This window comes from Puma concolor, chromosome C1 (genome assembly GCF_028749965.1).
Source record: "Puma concolor isolate L17-30 chromosome C1, mPumCon1.1.hap2, whole genome shotgun sequence".
Lineage (NCBI taxonomy): Eukaryota > Metazoa > Chordata > Mammalia > Carnivora > Felidae > Puma > Puma concolor.
Genome location: NC_141674.1, coordinates 178573629 through 178598096, shown reverse-complemented (window position 1 = coordinate 178598096; position 24468 = coordinate 178573629). Strand labels below are relative to the sequence as shown.

The 24468-nt window shown below is 39.4% G+C and overlaps 1 protein-coding gene across 2 annotated transcripts in view; it reads right to left on the bottom strand.

Annotated features, from left to right (window-relative positions):
* MFSD6 (major facilitator superfamily domain containing 6) overlaps positions 1-24468 on the bottom strand; it is a 79618-nt gene that overhangs the window by 53189 nt on the left and 1961 nt on the right. The gene's annotated exons all lie outside the window — the stretch shown is intronic.

The window sequence follows — 24468 nt, the reverse complement described above, 5'->3', positions numbered from 1 at the left end:
CTCAAATCTTTTTCATCGATGTCTAGTGAAAATGTACAAATGACAGGGATTATATCTAAACCAAATATAGAGAATTGAAAATAAATAGTCCTTATAGTTTATTGGTTTTACTTTTCAAACAAATCCAATGCACTATGAGGTACAGAATTTTTAGGAAATAAAGGTAGCTACAACCATTAAGTTTCTATAGAAAAGTAGAAATAAGCTTTTAACCACAACCACAAATGTAATGAGAATGAGGGAGCAAAATGCACATTTGCAATTGGAGTTGGGTCACTACAGCCATGACAGATACCCTGGTAAGGAGACAGTCCTCACACTGTTTATACTGCATATGTTTCTCCAGCTGTGCTTTTATGGATTATAGTTTTAAAAAATGTCAGGAAAAAAATGGCAGATACCATTTATTGAGTGAGCACTTACTCTATGCCAGGCAACACATAAAGATCTTTAAATGTATTAATTCATACTGATCACAAAATCCTACTATCTTCTCCATGTTGCAGATGAGAAAAATGAGGCATGGTGAGCTTAAACAACTTGTGTAAGTGGTAGAGTGAGGATTTGAACCCTAATATTATGGCTTTAAGCTGTGTGCTCTAAAAACCACAATAAACTGCCAAATGTTACATTCTGGGCAATAAAATGTTGCCTTTTTATCAAACCTTTTTATAAGACAGGGTGTTTCATACAAAAGATAAGAATATATCAATAGTATAAATTTATAGGAACTGTGCCACATTACACCAGAATTTCCCTTTCTTCCATTATACAGAGAATTAAAGAGCCAAAAGGTCCTGCTTGCATCAAGGTCTGTCATGCTGCAATGAATATATTCTGAGGTAGGAGGCATATACATTAAATACGTATTACTTCCTTTCACCTTCTAAGCCAGAGAGAAATAACTTCATTTTGCTACCCCTTGGCATAGATCTTGCTTTCCCTTTTCCCAAAACGAAGACTAACTTTCTGAAAATCTTCCAGAATCATGCCTGTAAACATTTTAAAAATAGCTCCTAGGCAGACAATAGAAACACAACTTAATGAGACCCGTGCAGTAAGTCAACTTATCTTTTACCCCCAAAACTTATCTTTTACCCCCCAGGTGTCAAAATAGCTGTTAAGTTTTGAAAATGTTTGTGTGTTTCTTATTTTTAGATTTAAGAAAATTTTTTATTTGAGGTAAAATTCACATAACATAAAATTAACCATTTTATGTAAATGATTCAGTGGAATTTAGTGCATTCACAATGTGGTGTCGCCCCCACTAGTTCCTAACTCATGTTTTTCCTGGAGTGAAAGGGACCTTTTTTCCCCACAAAACTTGAAGGAAAAGCAAAATCCAATCTTTTGCTGTCCAGCTGAAAGACTTTCCTCAATGTTCTGTATTTATTTATTTTTTCATCATTAGTGCTTTCACCCATCCCAGTCGGTTCCAATTCCATCTCATCACCTGAAAATAACAATAATTCTCCTTTGGACTTATTTTCTAAATTATTTTCATTTCTGAGCTCAAACTTTAAAGAAATATTTGTTCTTTTTCAAGTGTATAAAGTTTCATGGCACTTCAGGGTGAAGATGGCAGGTTGTGTACATCTGGCCTCCATCCCTAAACCCCACTAAAATGACCACACACACACACACACACACACACACACACACACACACATATTTTTAAAGTCAAAATCCAATAGTCCAAGCTAGGAGAATTAAAGCGCCTGTAAATGGAAAAATAAAATAAGATTCTGGAAGCCAGAATATAGTTAGACAATTGGTAAATAACTTAGTAGACCTAAGAAAACAGAAACCTTGGCTGACAGTGGAATAATTTATTACTCAGAATCCTTCAAAAGCTCATAGGTTGGCCATATCAGGTTGAAGTGCAAGGAAGTGTGTGTGTGTGTGTGTGTGTGTGTGTGTGTGTGTGTGTGTGTGTGTATAGAGGCAGGGAGTGGAGGCTGCTGTCAATGGAGTTGACTGAAAATCTGAACACCAACTCAGGACACCCAATCCCCTTCTCCACTCCACGTGGCTCACCAAACAAGTAGAGGTTTTTTCCTCTGGAGAGGATAAAACAAGTTCTGCTGTCATACAGAAATAGCTGGAGTTGAGAGTAGGGATACCATACTGAAAACAGGGCAGGAAGTGAACATATACATGCTGATTCCAAGCCTTAGATCTGTCCCAAATCTCCATCCCATTTCTCTCACAAGGTTCCCAGAAGCTGGCAAGGCTTTCATCCTCCAGGCAGGAAACTGGAAGGTTCTTCTCTGGAGATGCTGATACTGAAGCCTCCCGAACTAAACATCCCACCAAATCCCTCACATGGAAGCCCAGCGTCATCAAGCCCTGTCACTAGATATGATCAGTCACCAGAATTATAAGACATTTGAGGAAAGTATCTTACATGAAAGATAGAACCATGGGGATGCCTGGTGGCTTAGTTGGTTGGGCATCCGACTTTGGCTCAGGTTATGACCTCACAGTTTGTGAATTCAAGCCCCACATTGGGTTCTCTGGTGTCAATGGAGAGCCTGCCTGGGATTCTCTGTCCCCTTTTTTCTGCCCGTCTCCCACTCATGCTCTTTCTTAAAATAAACTTAAATAAATAAAAAAAAAAGAACCAAAACAAACAGCAAAAAACAAAAACAAAAAACAAAAAAAAACACATGGGGAAAATAGGAGCTATGTGGGGAAGAAAATACTTCTAAATGTGTTATCTTCAGCAATAGGAAAAGAAATGCAACTATGAAACAAAAATAATACATATTTTTAAAGAAGGAAGAGGAGGGGAATGAAAGGAATGCCTGAATGAAAAAGTTATGGTAATGTTTTTGTGGAAAAAAGAGCATAAATGTCAAAGTAAGGGATGATATAAAAGAAAAATTTGAGGCAACTTCTTAGAGAAAAGAAAAAGAACAACAACAAACAGATCTTCCACTTCACTTCATATACAAAAATCAATTCCATATGGACTGTATATCTAAAAATAAAAGACAGGGGCACCTGCCTGGCTCAGTTAGTAGAGCATGTGACTCTTGATCTCAGAGTTGTGAGTTTGAGCCTCATGTTTGAGTAGAGTTTACTTTAAAAATTTTTTAAATACAACATAAATAAAAGTAAAAGATAAAGTAACATAATTTTAGAATAAAACAGAAAAATATCTTAAAGATTTCAGGATAGAAAAAGACTTATTAATAAATGCAACAATACAACATATTCCCAAAATGGCTAAAATAAATAGGAAAGATAACACCAAGTGTTGGTGAGGATGCAAAGCAACCGGAATGCTCATAGATTGCTGGTAGGAATGTAAATGGATACGCTACTTTGGTAACAGTTTGGGAATAGCTATCAAACCTGAATGTATACCTGACGACAAGTCCTAGATATGTATTGAGTAGTAATCTATTCACCAAATGACATCTACAAAAAATGTTCAGGGCAGAACAATTTTAATGGCTCAAAACTGGGAACAACCTGTCTACAGCAGAATACACAAAGTATGTTATATTCACATAACGAAATACTAGATAGCAGTAAAATGAACAAACTACAACTTCATGCAATGACCAGGATGAATGTCACAAACATAATATGGACTGAGAAAAGAAAGAAGCAAAAGAGCACACACTGTATGATTCCATTTATACAGAGTTACAAAAGCAGGCAAACTAATTGATGGTATTAAAGTCAGGATACGTTTTTGCTTCCAAAGAGATGAAGTAGACAGACTTTTCCATACTGCTCCTGCTGAGTACAACTGGGACATTACATATAAACCAAATACAGAAGACTCTGAAAGACAGACAGAAGGCAGACCTGCTAGGGACCTTGGTACCCAAAGAACATGGGGATGAGTGGGGCTACAGAACTTGGAAATACCAATGAATGCAAACCAAAACCAACCAACCAACCAACCAAACAACAAAAAACAAAGTCCTCTCTGGCTTAAGGATGAGGGAAAATGCAGCCTAGAAAAAATAGAAAGCTTTAGGTAATAACTGCTCTACTCCAGCCAAATACCACAGAAGGAGACCAGGGTAATGTGGCCTTACTCCCACCTCCACCAACAAAGGCTGCACAGGAGCCCAGACTTCCACCCTCACCAGGCTACAAGAGGGCACCCCAACCCCTAAGCTGAGGTGTCATCAGAGAACACCAAGTACGGGACTGGGACTTTCATCACTGCTAGGTGGTGATGAGATCATATCCCCACAACAGCATCAGTGGAGAACACAGGGGGATCCTGGACTTCCACTGCCACCTGTTAGTAACAAGATACCCCTACCTTTCCCACCTGAAGTGGTGTCAGAAGAGGTCTAATAGAGACTCATGACTTTTGCCACCACCCAGCACTACGGTGTCAGTGGAAGCGACATGGGGAGCAGTAACGAGGCATTCCTATTCCTTCCATCCAGGAAGGTATCGGTGGACACCTAATGGGGTGTCAGAACACCCATCTCTACATCACAGTAACAAGGAGCTCCTTCACCCTCAGGTGTCATGAGGGGCTGAGTGGGGAACCTGGACTTCTACTTCCATCTGGCAGTGCTGAGGCAACATCTCCAATTCCCTTGCTAGAGCATGTCAGAAAAATCCAGCTGGAACAGAAGGCTTAAATACAACCCACAGTTTCATAACATAATACCCAAAGTGTCAAAATTTCAATAAAAAATAATGCATACCAAGAACCTGCGAGACTTCAAAAAATGCTTCAACAAGTGATTACAAACACACTTAAAAAAATGAAAAGAAGAAAGCTGAAGCACAGAAATAGAAAGTCCCAGCAAAAAATGTAACATATAAAGAGAGACAAAATGGAAATTTTAGAACTGGAAAAGACAATAACCAAACTACAAAAAACTCAATGGATGGACTCTACAGCAGAATGGAGGAGAGAGGGAAAATGAGCGAACTGAAAGACAGAACATAGAAATTACATAATCTGAACAACAGAGAGAACAGACTGGAAAAAAAAATTAACAGAGCCTCAAGGACCCGTGGGATCATGAAGATTGAACATTCATGTCATCAAAGTCCTGGAAAGAGAAGAAAAGGGCACAGATGAACTACTCAAAGAAATAAAAGATGAAAATTTTCAAGCTGGCAAAAGACCTACAGATTCAAGATACTGAATGTGCTCCAAACAAGAGAAACCCACACCAAAACACATCATAGTCAAACTGGAAATCAAAGACAAAGAAAAAATCTTGAAAGCAATGACACAGGACTCACAACTTACCAATATTGGAAAAACAAATGATAGCAGATTTCTCATTAGAAACTATATACACCAGAAGGAAGTGGCATGATATATTTTGTGAAAGAAAAGAATTATCAGGGTGCCTCGGTAGCTCAGTCGGTTAAACATCCAACTTCAGCTCAAGTCATGATCACACAGTTTGTGAGTTTGAGCCCCACGTCAGGCTCTGTGCTGACAACTCAGAGCCTGGAAGCTGCTTCAGATTCTGTCTCCCTCTTTCTCTGCCCCTCCCCCACTGGCACTTTGTCTCTCTCCCTCTCAAAAATAAATAAAACATTAAAAATATTTAAAAGAAAGAATTATCAACCCAGAATCTTATATTAAGAAAAACAGTGCAAACACCAGAAAACTACAGACCAATATTCCTTATAAACATAGACACAAAAATCGTTAGCAAAATATTAGAAAAGAAAATTTAGCAATATATAAAAAGAATTGTACACTTTGACCAAGTGAGATCTATTCCAAGGATACAAGGCTAGTGCAATATTTGAAAATCAATCAATGTAAATCCACATTAAGCTGAAGAAAAAGAGTATCATAATGCTGTTAATCAATGCAGAAAAAGATTCTGACGAAATTAAATACTCACTCAAGAAAAGTCTCAGAAAAACAGGAAGACAGGGAAACTTCCTCAATTGGATAAAGATCATCTACAAAAACGTACAGGTAACATTACATTTAATGGTGAAAGACTTTTTTCTCTAGAGGAGCAAAGCAAGATCATCTGGTCTTACCACTCTTATGCAACATAGTGTTGCATATTTCATTCTTTTTTGATCTGTCAAAAATCAAATGGCATTTCAATAAGGACAAAAAAGAAAACAAAAGGTACACAGATCAAAAAGAAACAAAGAAACTGTCTCTATTTGCAGCTGACATGAGACTATGTAGAAAATATCAAGAAATCTACAAAATCTCCTAGAAAGAAGAAATATTTAAATGTAAATTGATGCATAGGACTATATGTTAAAAACTACAAAATGCTGATGAAAGAAATAAAAATCTAAATAAATAGTGGGGGCCTGGGTGGCCCAGTCATTAAGCATCTGACTTCAGCTCAGGTCATGATCTCACAGTCCGTGAGTTTGAATCCCACAATGGGTAAGCTCGAGCCCCACTTTGGGTGAGCATGAGCCCCGCTTCATGTGAGCCCCGCTTCTCTCTCTCTGCTCCTCATTCACTTGCGCCCCCTCTCATAAATAAATAGGTTAATTAATTAATTAACTGGAGAGACAGACCACGTTCATGAATTGGAACATTCAACACAGCAAAGATTTCAATTCTCTTAAAATTTATAACAGGCTTAACACAAACCCTACCAAAATCTGAGCAAGGTTTTTTGTTTTTGTTTTTTTTTGAAATAGACATGATTATTCTAAAATTTACATGAAAAGGGAACAAGAGGGGAGCCTGGGTGGCTCAGTCTGTTAAGCCTCCAACTTCGGCTCAGGTCATGATCTCGCAGTCCGTGAGTTCGAGCCCCGCGTCGGGCTCTGCGCTGACAGCTCAGAACCTGGAGCCTGTTTCAGATTCTGTGTCTCCCTCTCTCTCTGACCCTCCCCCCATTCATGCTCTGTCTCTCTCTGTCTCAAAAATAAATAAACGTTAAAAAAAATTTTTTTAAATAATAAAAAAAAAAAGAAAAGGGAACAAGAATAGCTAAAGCAATTTTGAAAAAGAAGATTTATTATGGCTACACAGTAATCAAGTCTATGTGGCATTGGCAGAAGAACAGACACATTGATCAATGGAATAGAACAGAGAGCCCAGGAATAAATCCACCCAAATATGCCCAACCGATATTTCACAAAGATGCAAAAACAATTTAATGAGAGAAATAGAACTTTTTCAATAAATGGTGCTGGAGCAATTAGACATCAATAGGCAAAAAATGAACATCAACCTAAGTTTCATGCCTTTTATGAATATTATTAACTCAAAATGGATCATGGATTTAAATGTAAGATGTAAAACTACATAACTTTTAGGGAAAAAACCTGGGAGAAAATCTTCAGGCTCTAAAGCTAGCCAAAGAGTTCTTAGACCTAACACCGAAAGCATGATTTATAAAAGGGAAAATTGATAAATTAGATTTCATCAAAATTTTAAAAATTTGTTCTGTAGAAGGTCTCTACTAAAAGGAGGAAAAAACAAATTATAGAGTAGGAGAAAATATTTGCAAGACACACTCAACGAACGACTAGTATCTAGAATATATAAAGAATTGTCAAAACTCAACAGTAAAAAACAAAAAACAAACCCCAAATAATCCAATTAGAAAGACATGAAGAGACATTTCATTAAAGTGGAGATACAGGATATACAGATGCATATAGATAGAGGAAAAGATGTTCATGGTCATTAACCATCAGGGAAGTGTAAATTTAATTAAAAGGTATCATGACACGTGTTAACAGTGGCTAAAATACAAATAGTGACAACATCAAATTCTGACAAGGATAAAAAAGAAACTAGATTACTCCTACATTGCTGGTGGGGATGTACAGCCACTCTGGAAAGAAGTTTGGCAATTTCTTAACAATTTAAACATGTGACTACCACATGACCCAGCAACTGCACTTTTGGGCACTTATCTCAGAGAAATGAAAAAATTTCACACAAAATACTAATACACAAATATTGATAGCACGGGGTGCTTGGGTGGCTCAGTCGGTTGGGCGTCCAACTTTGGCTTGGGTCATGATCTCACGGTCTGTGAGTTCGAGCCCTACATCAGGCTCTGTGCTGACAGTTCAAAGCCTGGAGCCTGTTTCAGCTTCTGTGTCTCCCTCTCTACCCCTCCCCTTCTCACACTCTCTGTCTCTCTAAAAAATAAATAAACATTAAAAAAAACCCAAATATTTATAGCACCTTTATTTGTAATACCCCCAAACTAGAAATAACCAGATGCCCTTCAATGGACTAGTTCAACAAACTATGGTACATCCATACCATGGAATATTATGCGGCAATAAAAGGGGAACAAACTATTGGTTCATATAATAACCTGAACAGATCTCGGAGAACTGTAAAGAGTGAAAAAAGTCAATCTTAAAAGATTACATACTGTATGATTCCATTCCTGTATCATCCTTGGAATGATGAAATTACTGAAATGGAGAACACATAAGAGACTTCCAGGAGTTAAGTAGGGAATAGAGGCAAGAGGAAAGTGGCAGAGTGGCTACAGAAGGGAAGCATGAGAAATCCTGGTGGTGATACAGCGTTCTGTATCTCGACCATATAGATGTATCCTGGCTGTGCTACTGTACTAAAGTTGTGCAAGATGTTACCATTGGGGAAAAGTGAGCACAGGATACATAGGCCATCTCTGTATTATTTTTTACAACTGTATGTGAATCTACAGTTATCTCAAAACAAACACCTTAGTTTTAATAAAAGTTTTATTTTTAAAATAGTAGTTACCCTTGGGGGAGGTAGTGACTAGAAGGTGCTCTAGGGTGCTGATAATTTTATAGTTTTTGATCTGGCTCTTTATTATATGGATGGGTTCAATGTGTAAAAGGTCACTGATTTGTATGATTTTTTTTCAGCAAAAAATGAACTTAACCTAAAATCTGAAGAAGAAAAAAAGAAAACAGATGAAAGTAGGACAGAAATGACATGACAAATATAGGATCATCCAGAAAGTCAAGTATCTACAAACATTAGAACTCCAAGAAGAGAAAATAGAGAAAACTAAGAGAAGGAAATTTTTTTAATTTGAGAAAATTTCTCAGAACTGAAAAAGCTATGAATTGTCTGACTGAGGCAACCCACTGAGCACCAGGCACAGAGAATAAAACAGACCTGAGCCAAGGCACATCATTAAAATTTCAGAACACTAGGACAAACAGATGACCCCACAAAGTTTCAGAGAATAAAATGTGTCACATACTAAGGATCAAGAACCAGAGATGGCTTCAGATTTCTCAACAGTAACACTGGAAGCTATAGCCAGCTAAATTATTATTCAAGTTTCTAGGTGAAATAAAGAAAGACATTTTACATACGCAGTTTCTCAAAAAAATGTACCTCTCATGTTTCTCAGATTGTGTGTGCCCCCCCCCAAAGGGGGGGTAGACTAAATGAAGAAAAAGGGGATATAGGACATTAAAGACCTGATGTGAGGTTGGCACCCTGCATTGGGCTCTGTGCTGACAGGCCTGGAGCCTGTTTCAGATTCTGTTGTCTCCCTCTCTCTCTACCCCTCCCCCGCTCATGCTCTGTCTCTGTCTCAAAAATAAATAAACATTTTTAAAAAATTAAAAAAAAAAAAAGACCTGATGTGGGAGACAGGCAAAGGGACACAAGCACACTGGTGACCACAGATCCCGGCGTGACAGCTGTGCACCAGATGGAGAGGGCAGCAGGTCTAGCAGTGGCAGGTCTGAAGGCTCCCCGAGAGCTCTGACAGCAAAAGGACACTGACAGAATAACAAGACATCTGAATGTGTCAAGAGGAACTCTAACGGTGAAGAGACTGGGGATGAATTAGTGGTAAGCAGAGAGAAAGTTAGGTAAGCAAAACATCACAAGAAAACAAAAAGTGGCACAGGAAAAAAAAAATAACCATAGTTTACTACATGTCTCAGCTATGATTACACAGTCCTACTAATGTAAAGTCCAACAACAGTGGGAAGATAGGAACTGAGAAGACTGAACAGGTATAGAGAGAGCTGGGGCAGGAAACAAGAGTTAGTCCCATACCTTCCAAGGTGGGAAGACAGTAGATAATGCCTACATTTAAAAATCAAGAGGGGCGCCTGGGTGGCTCAGTCGGTTGGGCGTCCGACTTCAGCTCAGGTCACGATCTCGCGGTCTGTGAGTTCGAGCCCTGAGTCAGGCTCTGGGCTGATGGCTCAGAGCCTGGAGCCTGCTTCCGATTCTGTGTCTCCCTCTCTCTCTGCCCCTCCCCCATTCATGCTCTGTCTCTCTCTGTCCCAAAGATAAATAAACGTTAAAAAAAATAATTTAAAAAAAAAATCAAGAGCTAAGAATGCAAGCATTTTATTTAAAAATACACAGATAAATATCAAAATAGTGGCCTAAAAGGCAAGAAAGTAGTTGCCTCTGGGATGGGAAATGAGGAAAGGTATAGAATCTGGTGTTTTACTTTATAAACTTGTTCATTTTTTAAAAAAAAAAGTTCATCTTAAAAAAAAAACCACTTTGTATTCTGCTTTAAAAAATAAAAATTAAGGTGTGCCTGGGTGGGTGGCTCAGTCGGTTAAGTGTCCGGCTCTTGGTTTCAGCTCAGGTCATGATCTCACAGTTCATGAAACTGAGCCCTGCGTTGGGCGCTCTCTCTCTCCCTCTCTCTCTGCCCCTCCCCCACTCACACTTACTTATGTGCACGCTCTCTCTCTCTCTCTCAAAATAAATAAATAAATAAACATAAAGAAAAAAATACACAGTCATATGAGCTTTACCTTTACAAAAGAAAGTAATTTAAAGCAGCTACTTGTACCCTTCTATGACAAACTAAAGATAGTTTTCAGAATTGTACAAAATGCATTCTATGAATTCTAATCAGGTGGCCTTTAATTAATTATCTTCCATAAATCAACCACTGAGTCTTTTTTTTTTATAAATTTTTTTTTTCAACGTTTATTTATTTTTGGGACAGAGAGAGACAGAGCATGAACCGGGGAGGGGCAGAGAGAGAGGGAGACACAGAATCGGAAACAGGCTCCAGGCTCTGAGCCATCAGCCCAGAGCCTGACGCGGGGCTCGAACTCATGGACCGCGAGATGGTGACCTGGCTGAAGTCGGACGCTTAACCGACTGCGCCACCCAGGCGCCCCAACCACTGAGTCTTTAACAAGGAGGTCACAGAAGGACACAAAGTCCTTTTAAAAGGGTACAAGTCTCTGAATTGTCCACGTGATGATGAGAACTGATGCCCAAATGCTAATTCCACGCTGCAAAATATCTTACATTAGTGTGTTGATTTAAACCTTGATGAGGGACTTTCTTCCAAAGCATTCTTTCCTCTCTATCTTATTCAAATGATTTTTTATTATCATAAGGTTATGCAAGGTGTCTCCTGTTACAGGAGTCCAGATGTTAAGTAGTCCTCAAAGTATAAACAAATGCAAAGTAGGTAAGGGAATGTTCCTGTATTGTAACACTCTGTACCTTTATATGAATGTCACATTCAGTAACTTTTATAAGAATTTGAAATCTAAAAATATACACAAACAAAAACTTTCACTTTCAATTCAGGACATTAATGTTTAGACAATATTTTCAGGTTATACTTAGATTTTGAGGAAAAGGAACCAAAATAATCACAGTTATTTTTTTTAAACTTTTTATTTTTATTTACGTATTATTTTAAGTAGGTTCCGTGCCCAATGTGGGGCTCAAACTCACAACCCTGAGATCAAAAGTCACATGTTCTACTGACTGACCCAGCCAGGCACCCCCAAAATAATCACATTTAAAACACAGTGACAAAATACAGTTTAAATATATTCATCTGTGCGATCATAGGATCAGGGACAAAAAGAAGCAAATAAACGAAAACAACGTCTGTATTTTAGTAAAATTAAAATATGTCTCGGGGCGCCTGGGTGGCGCAGTCGGTTAAGCGTCCGACTTCAGCCAGGTCACGATCTCGCGGTCCGTGAGTTCGAGCCCCGCGTCAGGCTCTGGGCTGATGGCTCAGAGCCTGGAGCCTGTTTCCGATTCTGTGTCTCCCTCTCTCTCTGCCCCTCCCCCGTTCATGCTCTGTCTCTCTCTGTCCCAAAAATAAATTAAAAAAAAAAACGTTGAAAAAAAAAATAAATAATAAAATAAAATAAAATAAAATATGTCCCAAAGTAGGCCATGCTTTGGCTGCATTAGATTACATTTAATTTGCTATAAGGATTGATAGAGCAAGTATAAAGAGCAGTAAAAATATTTATATGTTGGATGAAGTACTTAATCTCTTTACAAACCAAGGAGGGATTTTGTTTATTAAGTAGTTTAACAACATGAACCCATTAAACTAACATTTTGTTTAAACCTCTGAGTCTTAAAGATTTGTTTAAAAGAGGGGCGCTCAGGTGGTTCAGTTGACTGAGGATCCAACTTCAGCTCAGGTCATGATCTCTCAGTTCGTGGATTTGAGCCCCACGTGGGCCGGGCCCTCTGCTGTCAGCACAGACACTGCTTTGGATCCTCTGTCCCCTTCTCTCTGCCCTTCCCCTGCTTGTGCGCTGGCTCTCTCAAAAACTAAATGAACATTAAAAAAAAAAAAAAAAAAGCTCGTTTAAAAAAATGATTTGTTTAAAAGAAACTTTTTAATGTTTATTTATTTTTTAGAGAGAGAAAAACAAAGTATTAGTGGTGGTGGGGCAGAGAGAAGGACACAGAATCCAAAGCAGGCTCCAGGCTCTGAGCTGTCAGCACAGAGCCTGATGCGGGGCTTGAACTCAAGACCGTGAGATCATGACCTGAGCTGAACTCAGATGCTTAACCAACTGAGCCACCCAGGTGTCCCTAAAAGGAACTTTTAAAAAGGAGAGAAGACATTTCAAATAATACACAGAATTAAAATTTATTAACTTCTCTGGGAAATCTCTATTGTAGGATTGCTGTTAAGCCAGCTTGGATAAGAAGGGCTTTTATTTATTAGGAAAGCAGAAAAGTTTTCTCATTTAGCACTCTCTAATGCTGTAAGAACACAGCCTTTTAAAACCTGGAAAGACATTCTACCAGTACCTACCCTGAGTCATTCAAATAGTAGGTATTTCTGAATTATTGATGACAGGTGATGAAATAATCCTTGTTAAAATTGATAGCTTTCTTCATTATGTATGTAAATTGAAACTGCTTAAACGTATATTGAGTTATCCACAAATATATGAGTATGGAAATGGATTCAACTTTGAGGGGGGGAAAAAAACCCTTAAACTTGAATATGTTCTTTGGAATAATAATTATCAAAGGTCAGGGGCACCTGGGTGGCTCAGTCGGTTAAGCATCGGACTTCAGCTCAGGCCATGATCTCGCTGTTTGTACGTTTGAGCCCCGTGTCGAGCTCTGTGCTAACAGCTCAGAACTTGGAGCCTGCTTTGGATTCTGGGTCTCCGTCTCTCTGCCCCCTCCCACTCATGCTCTGTTTCTGTGTCTCTCTCGCAAAAATGAACATTAACAAAAAAAAATTTAAAACAAATTGCCAAAGGTCAGACTTGCAGGCATTATAACGTAGCAACATAACCACAAGCGATGGAGAGGAAATAATCCCTGGATGACACAGAAAGGACATTTCCCTGGCACCACTGCCATCATAACTCAGTATTGCCCAGAGACCAGTACTGAAGCTGCAAAACAGGAAAATCCACTTTCTGGACCCTCAGAGCTACCTCTACACTGTCAACTGTTATTGACCATTCTCTCTAGCATTGATCAATGTGAGTCCCAGGGCAGGTCTCTAACTACTGCTGCAATCTATTATGAGCACAGACATAGAGAAACCACTCTAAACAAGTCTTAGAGTCCTGGTATTCAGGCACTACATTCTTGAACATTCAGTTCAACCCCCAGAATTTTCCAGAAAGCGCTCTCCTCAGAGGACAGCATTCAGTGTCAATTCCAGCAGATCTTTTTCAATAAGGATTGTTTTAGCATCTGCTAGACCTTTTGCCAATGTCATGAAAAAGAAACATAAGGTTGGTTTTATAACAGTTATATAAGCTACAAGGGCATTAAGATGTACAGAGGTGAATGACTGTTTTAGAATCTTCCTCTCCCTTTTGGAGCATTTTGACATGGCTCCTTAATGGCTCAGCCAAACTGTAAGATCAAAACTGGTTCTAGTCCTTCCAGCCCAGCTTGATTCCCCAAAATCCAGCTTGAACCCTCCAGATACTCAGTGGTCCCCACAGTTGCTGCCAACAGTATTCCACTTGGACTGAAACTCCTTCCAGAATCCAGAACCTGCCATCCCTGTTATTCCTGGTGGACCTTTCCCAGGCTCATAGCAAAACCTGTCTGCTGGGTGACAAGCAAACTGATCCATACAGTGGCTAATGCATACCTTGTGGCTGGCCATCTTGACAACATATTTTTACTTTAATAAGGGCTCAGCGGGCTATGTTATCATCACAATTATTACTAACTACAACACAACAACACTTAAGTAATATCTGCTATGGGTTTAAAATGTATTAACTCATTTAATCCCAATAGTTCTCTGGGGTGACTATGATTACTCTCCCAACTTGACAATGAGGAAAATGGGCCACAGGGAAACTGTATGATTAGCCCAAGGTTAACAGGGAGTAAGAAGGAGAGCTGGCATTCAAATCCAGACAGTCTGTGCTCTTAGCATGCTGTCTCACTAGACAGGGATGTCAAAAACATGGTCTTGGGCCTCAAAGACTTGCTTTATAGTTGACAAGTTGAGCCCAAAACACAAGGAAGATTTAAATGATAAGTCACAAGAATAACAGATGAGAAGCCACATAGCACCCCATAATTAACAGAAAATGTTAACAGACAATGGGATGCTTCTGGGGCTCAGAGCAGAGAGCCCAAACTTCAGACAGAGGTTGTCAAGAGAATGAGGGACTTAACTTGAACCCTGAAAGATATGTAGGATTTGCCTTGGGCAAAGATGAAAGGGAAAACTATTCCAGGATGGGGGAAGAGATAACAGAAGATCCTTAAAATGGTAATACTGGGGCTGAAGGGCATCTGAGGCTAGCGGATAGCAACAGATCACAGATGGCCCTACAAATCATGCTGAGGGATGACAGGAGAGAACACAAAATACCATATTAGACACTTACAATGAAAATTAAGATGTTCTTTTTTTTTAATTCAACAAATACAAACTTAGCACCAACAATTGGATGGGATGCGTGTTTGGTGATCAGTAATTCAAATGGTGAAGACCCAGTCCCTGCTACCAAGTCCAGTGGTAAGAAAGAGAGAGGGGTAAGCACAGCCAAATACACGATGCTCTATGTTAAAACAGGAGCAAGCAGAGTTGACACAGAAGTCTCTGGGTGGGGCCTTAAGGAAGTCTTCAAGGATGAGAGAGTAATCCACAAGAGGAGCAGGGGAGGGCCTAATCAAGAAGGGCCTTCTACACACTACTAAGAGGTCACTGAGCAGGGGATTAGGGACTGTCAGAGATTAGAATCCTAGCTCTGCCACTGACTAGATCAATGACCTTGGAGAAGCTACTTCTCAAAGTCTCCCCATCTACAAAAGGAGGAACGTAATAATATTTTTCCATTAGGGTAGCCAGGGGGGATGAAAAAGCATAATGCAGTTCAATCTTAGCCTAGTGCCCGATATAATATATAGAACTTGTTGGTATTATTTATTTCGAGCACAACAGGGAGCCACTGAAGAGAATGAAACAGACTAGAATACAATGGTCACATTTGTATTGTACAAAGATTATTATAGCTTCAGTGCAGAAAACAGAATGGCAGGATTTTGCTACTGCCACCCTATTAAGGTTTTCCTAACATTTGACCTTTTAATGTACTGGTCTTAACCAGTACATATTTATAAGTACTAATATTCTGTGATAGAATTTACTTTGGATAGTACTCTATGAATTGTACCTAATGCAATATTTTATAACATCTGGAAATAGAATAAACTTAACGATATTTTCCTAACTCCTTTCTCTGCTTCTGGAGACTGGTCTCACACCTGAGGTGTGGTAAGACTTGTGGATAATTTTATTGCTCTTTTTATAAGTACTTCCTGTCTTCCCAACTAGATTATAATCTCCTTGAATGAGGAATCTAGTGCTCAGCATATTGCCCTTTACTCTTGTAGGCTCCAATAAAGATTATTTTTGATTATTACCTGATGATAATATATTGTATATATAATATTTTACTAAAGTTTAATGTGACAGATTAATTTTAGGAAGTACAGAGAGAAGTCCCAATTGCTCTCCTGGCTTTGACAAATCAGTGCCTCTTTGAGCCTCCCTTTACTCATTATAAAATGGGGATCAAAACACAAACCCAGGGGCGCCTGGGTGGCGCAGTCGGTTGAGCGTCCGACTTCAGCCAGGTCACGATCTTGCGGTCCGTGAGTTCAAGCCCCGCGTCGGGCTCTGGGCTGATGGCTCAGAGCCTGGAGCCTGTTTCCGATTCTGTGTCTCCCTCTCTCTCTGCCCCTCCCCCGTTCATACTCTGTCTCTCTCTGTCCCAAAAATAAATAAACATTGAAAAAAAAAAAAGTAAAAAAAAAAAAAAAAACCACAAACCCAAGTCAACTAACTCACAGAGGGATTTTAGGGCATAAATGAAATAATGTATTGAAAAAGTATTTTTCTAACTCAAAACCACATATGTTGCTGGTGATGATTGTGATCATGTTCCTCAAGCTGTACTATTTCATTGAAATGCTAGGCCATATTTTACAATTACTCTAGAAACATCCTTCCCAAGTGACTATTCTAGAACTTTTTGGCACCACCCATGAACTAGGCTAGAATTTTACCCATCAGTGCTTATGGATTTAAGTTTATATCCACTTCCATGTCCTCAGCCTAGTTTTTGCAGGCGATCAGGTGGGAGAGGATGCATACTGACTCACTAGAGAACACACTGTTGGAGGGGTGTCTGGGTGGTTCAGTTGGTTAAGCTTAAGCGTCTAACTTCGGCTCAGGTCATGATCTCGTGGTTTGTGAGTTTGAGCCCCGCGTTGGGCTCTGTGCTGACAGCCCTGAGCCTGGAGCCTGCTTCGGATTCTGGGTCTCCCTCTCTCTCTGCCCCTCCACTGCTTGTGCTCTGTCTCTCAAAAATGAATAAATGTAACAAACAAACAAACAAAAACACACTGTTGGATTAGGGACTGGAATGATAATTAGGTATCTCCAGACCAGAAATACCTTTTCATTTAAAATGTAGTCACCGGGGGGCACCTGGGTGGCTCAGTCGGTTGAGCATCTGACTTCGGCTCAGGTCATGATCTCATGGTTTGTGGGTTCGAGCCCCCATCGGGCTCTGCACTGAAAGCTCAGAGCCTGGAGCCTGTTTCGGATTCTGTGTCTCCCTCTCTCTCTGCTCCTCCCTTGCTCACACTCTGTCTCTCTCCCTCTCTCAAAAATAAATAAACATTTAAAAATTAAAAAAAATAAAATAAAATATAATCACCTGTAGGAACATTTTAATTATATTTGTAACATAATAAACATGAAAGATAGGAGCCGAAATCCTAACATATTTCCCTTCATACTGCTAAGAGGGTGAAAGGAACAAGTTATTCTCACCTCTTCTGGGTGTGGATGTGGAGGAGGAAATAGTCTTTAATCCTAAATGTGGCTTGAGTAATAAAAAATGCCAAGGGGATTTTCACTTTCATTTTGCGTAAGACCCAACTAAATGTCATTTAAAAATTGGTAATTTAGGTCCTTAGACTTCATCAACCATCATGGAAGCAGATTCTTGTTTTTGGCTTCTGATTAAATACTGTGCCAGTAGCTTCTAGTATAAATTTGAAGCAGGCCCCAGAACCTCATTTCCTTCTACATTTCAAATAAACTTCCTGCCTTAAAACAAGCCTAGTGTGAAGAACAAGTAACAGTTCAAATCACAACATGAACAGAATGTTTTTTAAAAGATATTTCGATCTTGTGAGTTTCTCCAACAACAACAAAATCCAGTGGATGTTTCAAAATAAGGAGTGAAAGTAACTGAATATGCTGCTGCTGATACTCAAGAAGGAAAATAAAGACGGGTGCCTGGGTGGCTCAGTCAGTTAAGCATCGGACTTCAGCTCAGGTCATGATCTCTCAGTTCAGGAGTTTGAGCCCTGCGTTGGGCTCTGTGCTGACAGTTCAGAGCCTGGAGGCTTTTAGATTCTGTCTCTTCTCTTTCTGCCTCTCCTCCATTCACACTATCTGTCTCTCTCTCAAAAGTGCATAAACATTTAAAAAAAAATTTTTAAAAAGGAAGGAAAATGAAGAGATTTAAGGGGGGGGCAGGGTCACAGAAAGTTTGTAAAAACAGAACCGAAGTACAGTCATCTCTCCCTAAACAAAGATCAATAGCCAGAAAGGGCAAGGAAATTGCTTGTGTAGGATAACCATACTAATGAATAGGCTGGGTTTCCAATATTCGTTGCACTTCAATTGCTGACACTTAGAAACCGTCTCCCCACTGAACTAATATTCCAAACAGTGGCAGTACCCAGATTACTGAAGCACGAGTGCTGAAAGAACCTGGGCGTTACAGAGTTCAGAACTTGTATTTACTTTTAAAGATTTTATTTTTTAAGTAATCTCTACACCCACCGTGAGGCCCAAGCTCACGGTCCTGAGATCAAGAGTCGCACGCTCCACCGACTGAGCCAGCCAGGCACCCCCAGAGTGTATCATTTTTAAGTTAGAGGAAATTCTTTCTATTTTTCAATTCTGGAATGCCAGCAACATGTTTCCCAAGACAGGCCTGTCCAGAGCCTCCCTACTCACCACTCCCCTCCACCCACAGCAGTGGGCATGGATGGAATCCCAGCCACTCGCTTCCTCCAGAGTGACAGTTCCAACCTGTGGGAGCCATGGAGTCCTTGCCAGAAGTCTTTGAAAGCATTAAAACAAATGTGTCACGCCTATGCCTTCTACTCATTTTTGGATGTACACTGATGCTACCATCATGCACTTATTTCTCTGGTAAGTGTTCGTGTGATTCTTCTAGCTTTCTATGCATTTTTCTCAGACAAGGGACCCTCCAAGCGTAACTACTTTCATGTAACCGGGTCAGCACCAGAGCCGGCCACGGTGAACCTGGCCACCACCACAAGTCAACACTTAATCTTACGGAATTATTTACTAGTTGAGTGGCTGTAAATGCAATCTTTGTTTCTTTGCCAAGAAGCCAACATGAAAAATCTTAGACTTATCTTTTCAAAGCCTGAAACAAAAGATTTCTAAAAGGTTGATACTGAAAGAAGTTATTTGCTTAAGGTTTTAGAGAAAGATTTTCCTCAATAAATTTTTGCTTGCTATACTTGAGGAGCAACTTATATGGAAGATACAATAGTTTAAAAAAAGATGAATTACAATACTATTAAAATGCTTCTTGGTTTATTTTTCAATCTAGTTATGTGAATGCCTGTTTTATACACAGAGACAGATACAATTTTTTTCAAATCTTTTCAGAAAAGGACTCACTCAGGTAAATATATTGGTATAGGACTATAGGTTCAAGATCTAAAAATACTAGGAACACTGAAAAAGCAGACTGTGTAAAAATAAGAATTATAAGGAGAAATAAAAACACAACTCCAAGTATTAGTAATATAACATTAGGTTAGAGCACTAACATGCACACACACACACACACACACACACACGTAAAATAATGTTATAATTGCAATGGGTATTTGATGAAAGCTTATTCAATAAAAGACTGGTGTCATTACTTGACCATTCTGACACCATTAAGACACCAAGGAAGTTAAGAGGGTTACAGAAAGTATGATCTACCCATAAGATAAGGCATTTCAGGAATTTCTAGGTGCTCAGACACATATTTTATGAGTTTATACTTTGGATCAAAATATAGACTGCAAGATTTAAAATACATTTTTCTACAGACATATAGCTATTATCTATGATTTTTATTTATATCCCCTAAATGCCATTATCTAAAACAACAATTTATATCCTAACACATTCCAGTATATATAATCTAAAATTGTTTCTTATGCTGTTATAACTCTTGAGAGTTAGCATGAGCTATAAATTTCTTTCAGAAAATGACTTATTACCTAGCCCATTAAAGTAAAAATACATACATGCCCTACCAATACTTTTGAAAATGAAAATATTCAGTGCTGGTAAGGATGAAGATTGACAGGCACCCTCATTGTAATTCTCTCATGAGAATGCAAGGATTTAAGTGTAAGGATGTTCATTTCTGTACTTTTCATAATAATCAAAGCTGAAGCACAGGAAGCAATCAGTAACAGGAGCAGTTAAATAAACGTGGCATATCCATGTCAGAGAAAAATACAAACTTATATCCATAGGATAAAAAAATAGAACTGAATAGAACTGAATAGAATATGGAGAAATGCTTATGATATATGTATCACATTAAGTGAAAAAAAAAAGCAGGATAAAAACCCCTATGTATTGCAAGAGTTTATACTTGTAAGTCTATGTGCTTCATATGAAATATGTTTTAGAAAAAAACTTGAAGAAAATAACAAAATATTACTAGGGCTATTTCTGTGAAGTGAGGAGTACTTTAATTTTTTTTCTTACACTTTGCTGGATTTTCCTCCGATGAGCCTTTATCACTTTTAAATATGTTTTATTTTATTTTGAGAGAGGGAGTGTGAGTGGGGAGAGAGGCAGAGGGAGAGAGGGAGAAAGGGAGAAAGAGAGAGAGAGAGAGAGAGAGAGAATGAATTCCAAGCAGGCTGCAGGCTCCTCACTGAGCCTACACAGGGCTCGAGCCCACTACCCCAGGATCATGACCTGAGCCAAAAATCAAGAGCCGGACACTTAACTGACTGAGCCACCCAGGTGCCCTGAGCATTTATCACTTTTAAAATACATATGAAAGAGGCATTATTTTAAGTATAAGGTAGCTGACTGACAATCAGGGCACCCTTGATTCTGTAGTTTGTAAAAAGTCACAGCAAGTTGCTAAATTGAAGTCGGCTTCTCCTTGGGCTGCTCCTGTTCACTCGAAGAGACAACTGAAAAGGCCTGTTTTAAGGGCTTTGAGACACTTTTTTTTTTCTTAATGTTTATGTATTTTTGAGAGAGAGAATGAGCGGGCGGGGTGGGGGGCAGAGAGAGAAGGGGACAGAGGATCCGAAGTAGGCTCTGTGCTGACAGCAGAAAGCCCCATGTGGGGCTCAAGCTCCCAAACCATGAGATCATGACCTAAGCTGAAGTCGGATGCTCAACCGACTGAGCCCCCCAGGCGCCCTGGCTTTGAGACATTTCTTAAAAGGTTTTATATCTTTGTGATGGAAAAAGGGGAACTCCTGTGCACTGTTAATGGAATGTAAATTGGTGCAGCCACTATGAAAAACACTATGAAGATTCCACAAAAAACTGAAAATAGAATTACCACAGGATCCAGTAATTCTATTGCTGGATGTTTACCCAAAGAAAATGAAAACACAAATTGGAAAAGATATATGCATGTCTGTGTTTACTGTAGCATTATTTACAATAGCCAAGATATGTAGCCCAAGTGTCCACTAATGAATGGTTAAAGAATATATATAAGTGAAATATACAACATATACAATGAAATATTACTCAGCTGTAAAAAGGAATGAGATCTTGCCAGTCCCAACAACAAGGATGGACCTAGAGGGTCTTATCCTAAGTGAAATAAGTCAGACAGGAAGACAAATACCATATGATTTCACTTACATGTAGAGTTTAAAAAACAAAACAAATGAACAAACAAAAAATAGAAGCATACTCATAAATACAGAGAACTGGTGGTTGCCAGAGGGGAGGGATGTTGAAAGGATGGACAAAATAGGTAAAGGGGATTAAGAGATACAAATTTCCACTTATAAAATAAATAAGTCATGGCAATGAAAAGTACAGCATAGGGAATATAGTCAATAATACTGCCACAACTTTGTAAGGAGGCACATGGTAACTATACTTACTGCGGTAACCACTGCTTAAGGTACAGACTTGTTGAATCACTATGCTATACACCTGAAACTAATGTAACACTGTATGTCTGCTATACTACAACAAAAAATAATTTTAAAAAAGATATCATACCTTCAAAATATAGGGAACCTGATTATGTAGTAAATAAAATTAAAATGTGTGTTATCTTTACCCTATGGAAGCATAACAATAAAATCTTGTATTTTTTAATTTTTAAAAAAATTTTAATGTTTATTTTTGAGAGAGAGAGAGAGAGACAGAGCGTGTCTCAGAGAGAGACAGGGGAGGGGCAGACAGAGAGGGAGATGCAGAATCTGAAGCAGGCTCCAGGCTCTGAGCTGTTAGCACAGAGCCTGATGCGGGGCTGGAATTCACGAGCTGTGACATCACGACCTGAGTCAAAGTTGGACGCTTAACCAATTGAGCCACCCAGGCACCCCAACAATAAAATCTTTTATTCAAACTCCCTCACAAAGGTGAGTTTGGGTTCCATTTGTCCAATAAACACAACTCCACATAAATTATCTTAAAACAGAATTAAGAAGGCACTCATAATAGCTGCAGAAGCTTAACTATGCTGGAGACAGGCCTTGTTTACCTTGGGGCCAATTCTACCTTAACCTTGTCCCTAAAGTACCCAGTGCAGTTACAAGAGAAGAATTTGCCACATGGCTCATAGGGCCCCACTCCTCCACTGTTCCGGGGTTCCAGCGTTCCAGGGTTCCTCTGCTGGCCACATCCCTACTCTGCACCCCATGGGCAGAAGGGCCCACGGGGAGGCAGCTTGCGGAAAGCAGAGGGCACCGAGCTGTGCAGTGGATGTCTGTCTAGAGTCACACAGGCAGCTAACTACCACCTCAGGCTCCTTACTCACTTTCCCTTGGCACAGTTAACCCACAAATCAGGCTTGTTGAGACAACACCAGTTCCTCTTTCTAGTTCTCCTTTTATCCTCCACAAAGCCACGCCAGAGCTCCCTCTGGCCTCTGCTGACTCATGAGGGCCAGTCTCCTACTCTACCCCAATCCCACTCTTGGCCTCAGATCAAAGCGTACCCTCGGAGTTATTCAAGTTGGACTTTCTGGTTTTCTATTTGCAAAATGTTCTCTGTATTTGTCTTCTCAAACACACACCGCAACAAATGTCAAAAAAGGTGTCTTAGCCCTCCTTTATTCAATCCTCTCTCCATACCTCTGGAATATGTTTTTTCTCAGAGCCTCAATTTCACTCCATCTGGCCCATCCTCTCCCATTCCACCCCTCCCCCGCTGCCTAAGTGCAGCAGCACCACCAGAACCTAAGGTAATACAGGGTTCTCCTTCACATCTCTGAGCCTCAAACCTCCCTTCCACGCAATCATCAGCACATCCCCTGCTTAGCTGCATTTACATGACATTAGACCAAGGCGGAGGGAGGCTACTTTTAATACAACACTCTGGGTAGCTTTTGTGGGTACTGAGGTAGGGGTAGGGGTGTGGGTGTGCTGGGAGCTATTTAGAGCCACAGACTAGCAAGACAAGTTTCAATATCTATAGCAAATACATATTAATATATAGGCTCAAGGTTTAGTTGTTTAACATTTCAGTTATTTGTTTTGGTTTGGTTTTCTGCTTTGGGCTCTGCACCAATAAATCATTGTCGTAACAAATGACTCTGAGAGTTTCCAAAAGCTTCCTGGCCAACTAAATTAAGACAGTGCCACTTCGCAAAGTGATAAATAAGTGTCTTCTAAATACGGAGAATGAAAACCAACTACAAAGCAAATGTTAACTGAAATCATCGCTAGGGCCAAGTACTACACACAGTGTGTCCTTCAGGATTTAGGGCAAAAAAATTCAGGCTATACAGGCCCTTTTAAAAAACCCAAACAAAAAAAAATAATAAATAAAAATAAATAAATAAAAAACCCAAACATAACCTCACAAGGAAAAAAGAAAAGCACCCTATTTCCATCACCCCATCCCACTTCCTTCAAGTAGTCAATGTCAATGGTTTGCGGACAATGAGGCGTATGTGTGCCTGTATGCACCGTTAAGTATCTGCATATAAATCTTTTTCAAATGCCTTTTTCACTTAACTGTATCTTGATTCTCCCCAAGACAATGTATCAAAGTGGCTAACAGACACATTTACATTTATTCCATCTCTCCCTTTCCCTACAATGCAATTGCTAAATCAAGACTTACTATCAAAAGAAGTAAAACAAAAAATCCTGTCTGCCTAAAACTAAATTTATCTTTGGTCATTTTCATGTACTTACACTTGCCTTCAACCTAAAAATGGTGAGAAATGGGTAAATATATTTGCATTAATATGCCTGCAATATAAATATTGATCTTACATAGAGCTGTTACCATGGAATACACGTACATTGAAATGTAGCTAATTTTCAAAGGCAGAAAGCAAACGAGGGCACCCGCTTAGGTGGTGAGGCCCAATGGGTCCTGAATAAGGAGGCACACGTTGTGGAAACTTCCCAGGCTTTGGAGCCAGAAACATGGAGTCAAACCTAATTCCACCCCTCACCGATTATGTGGTTTGTGTACATTCTTTAACTCTTCTCAGCTTCCTTTT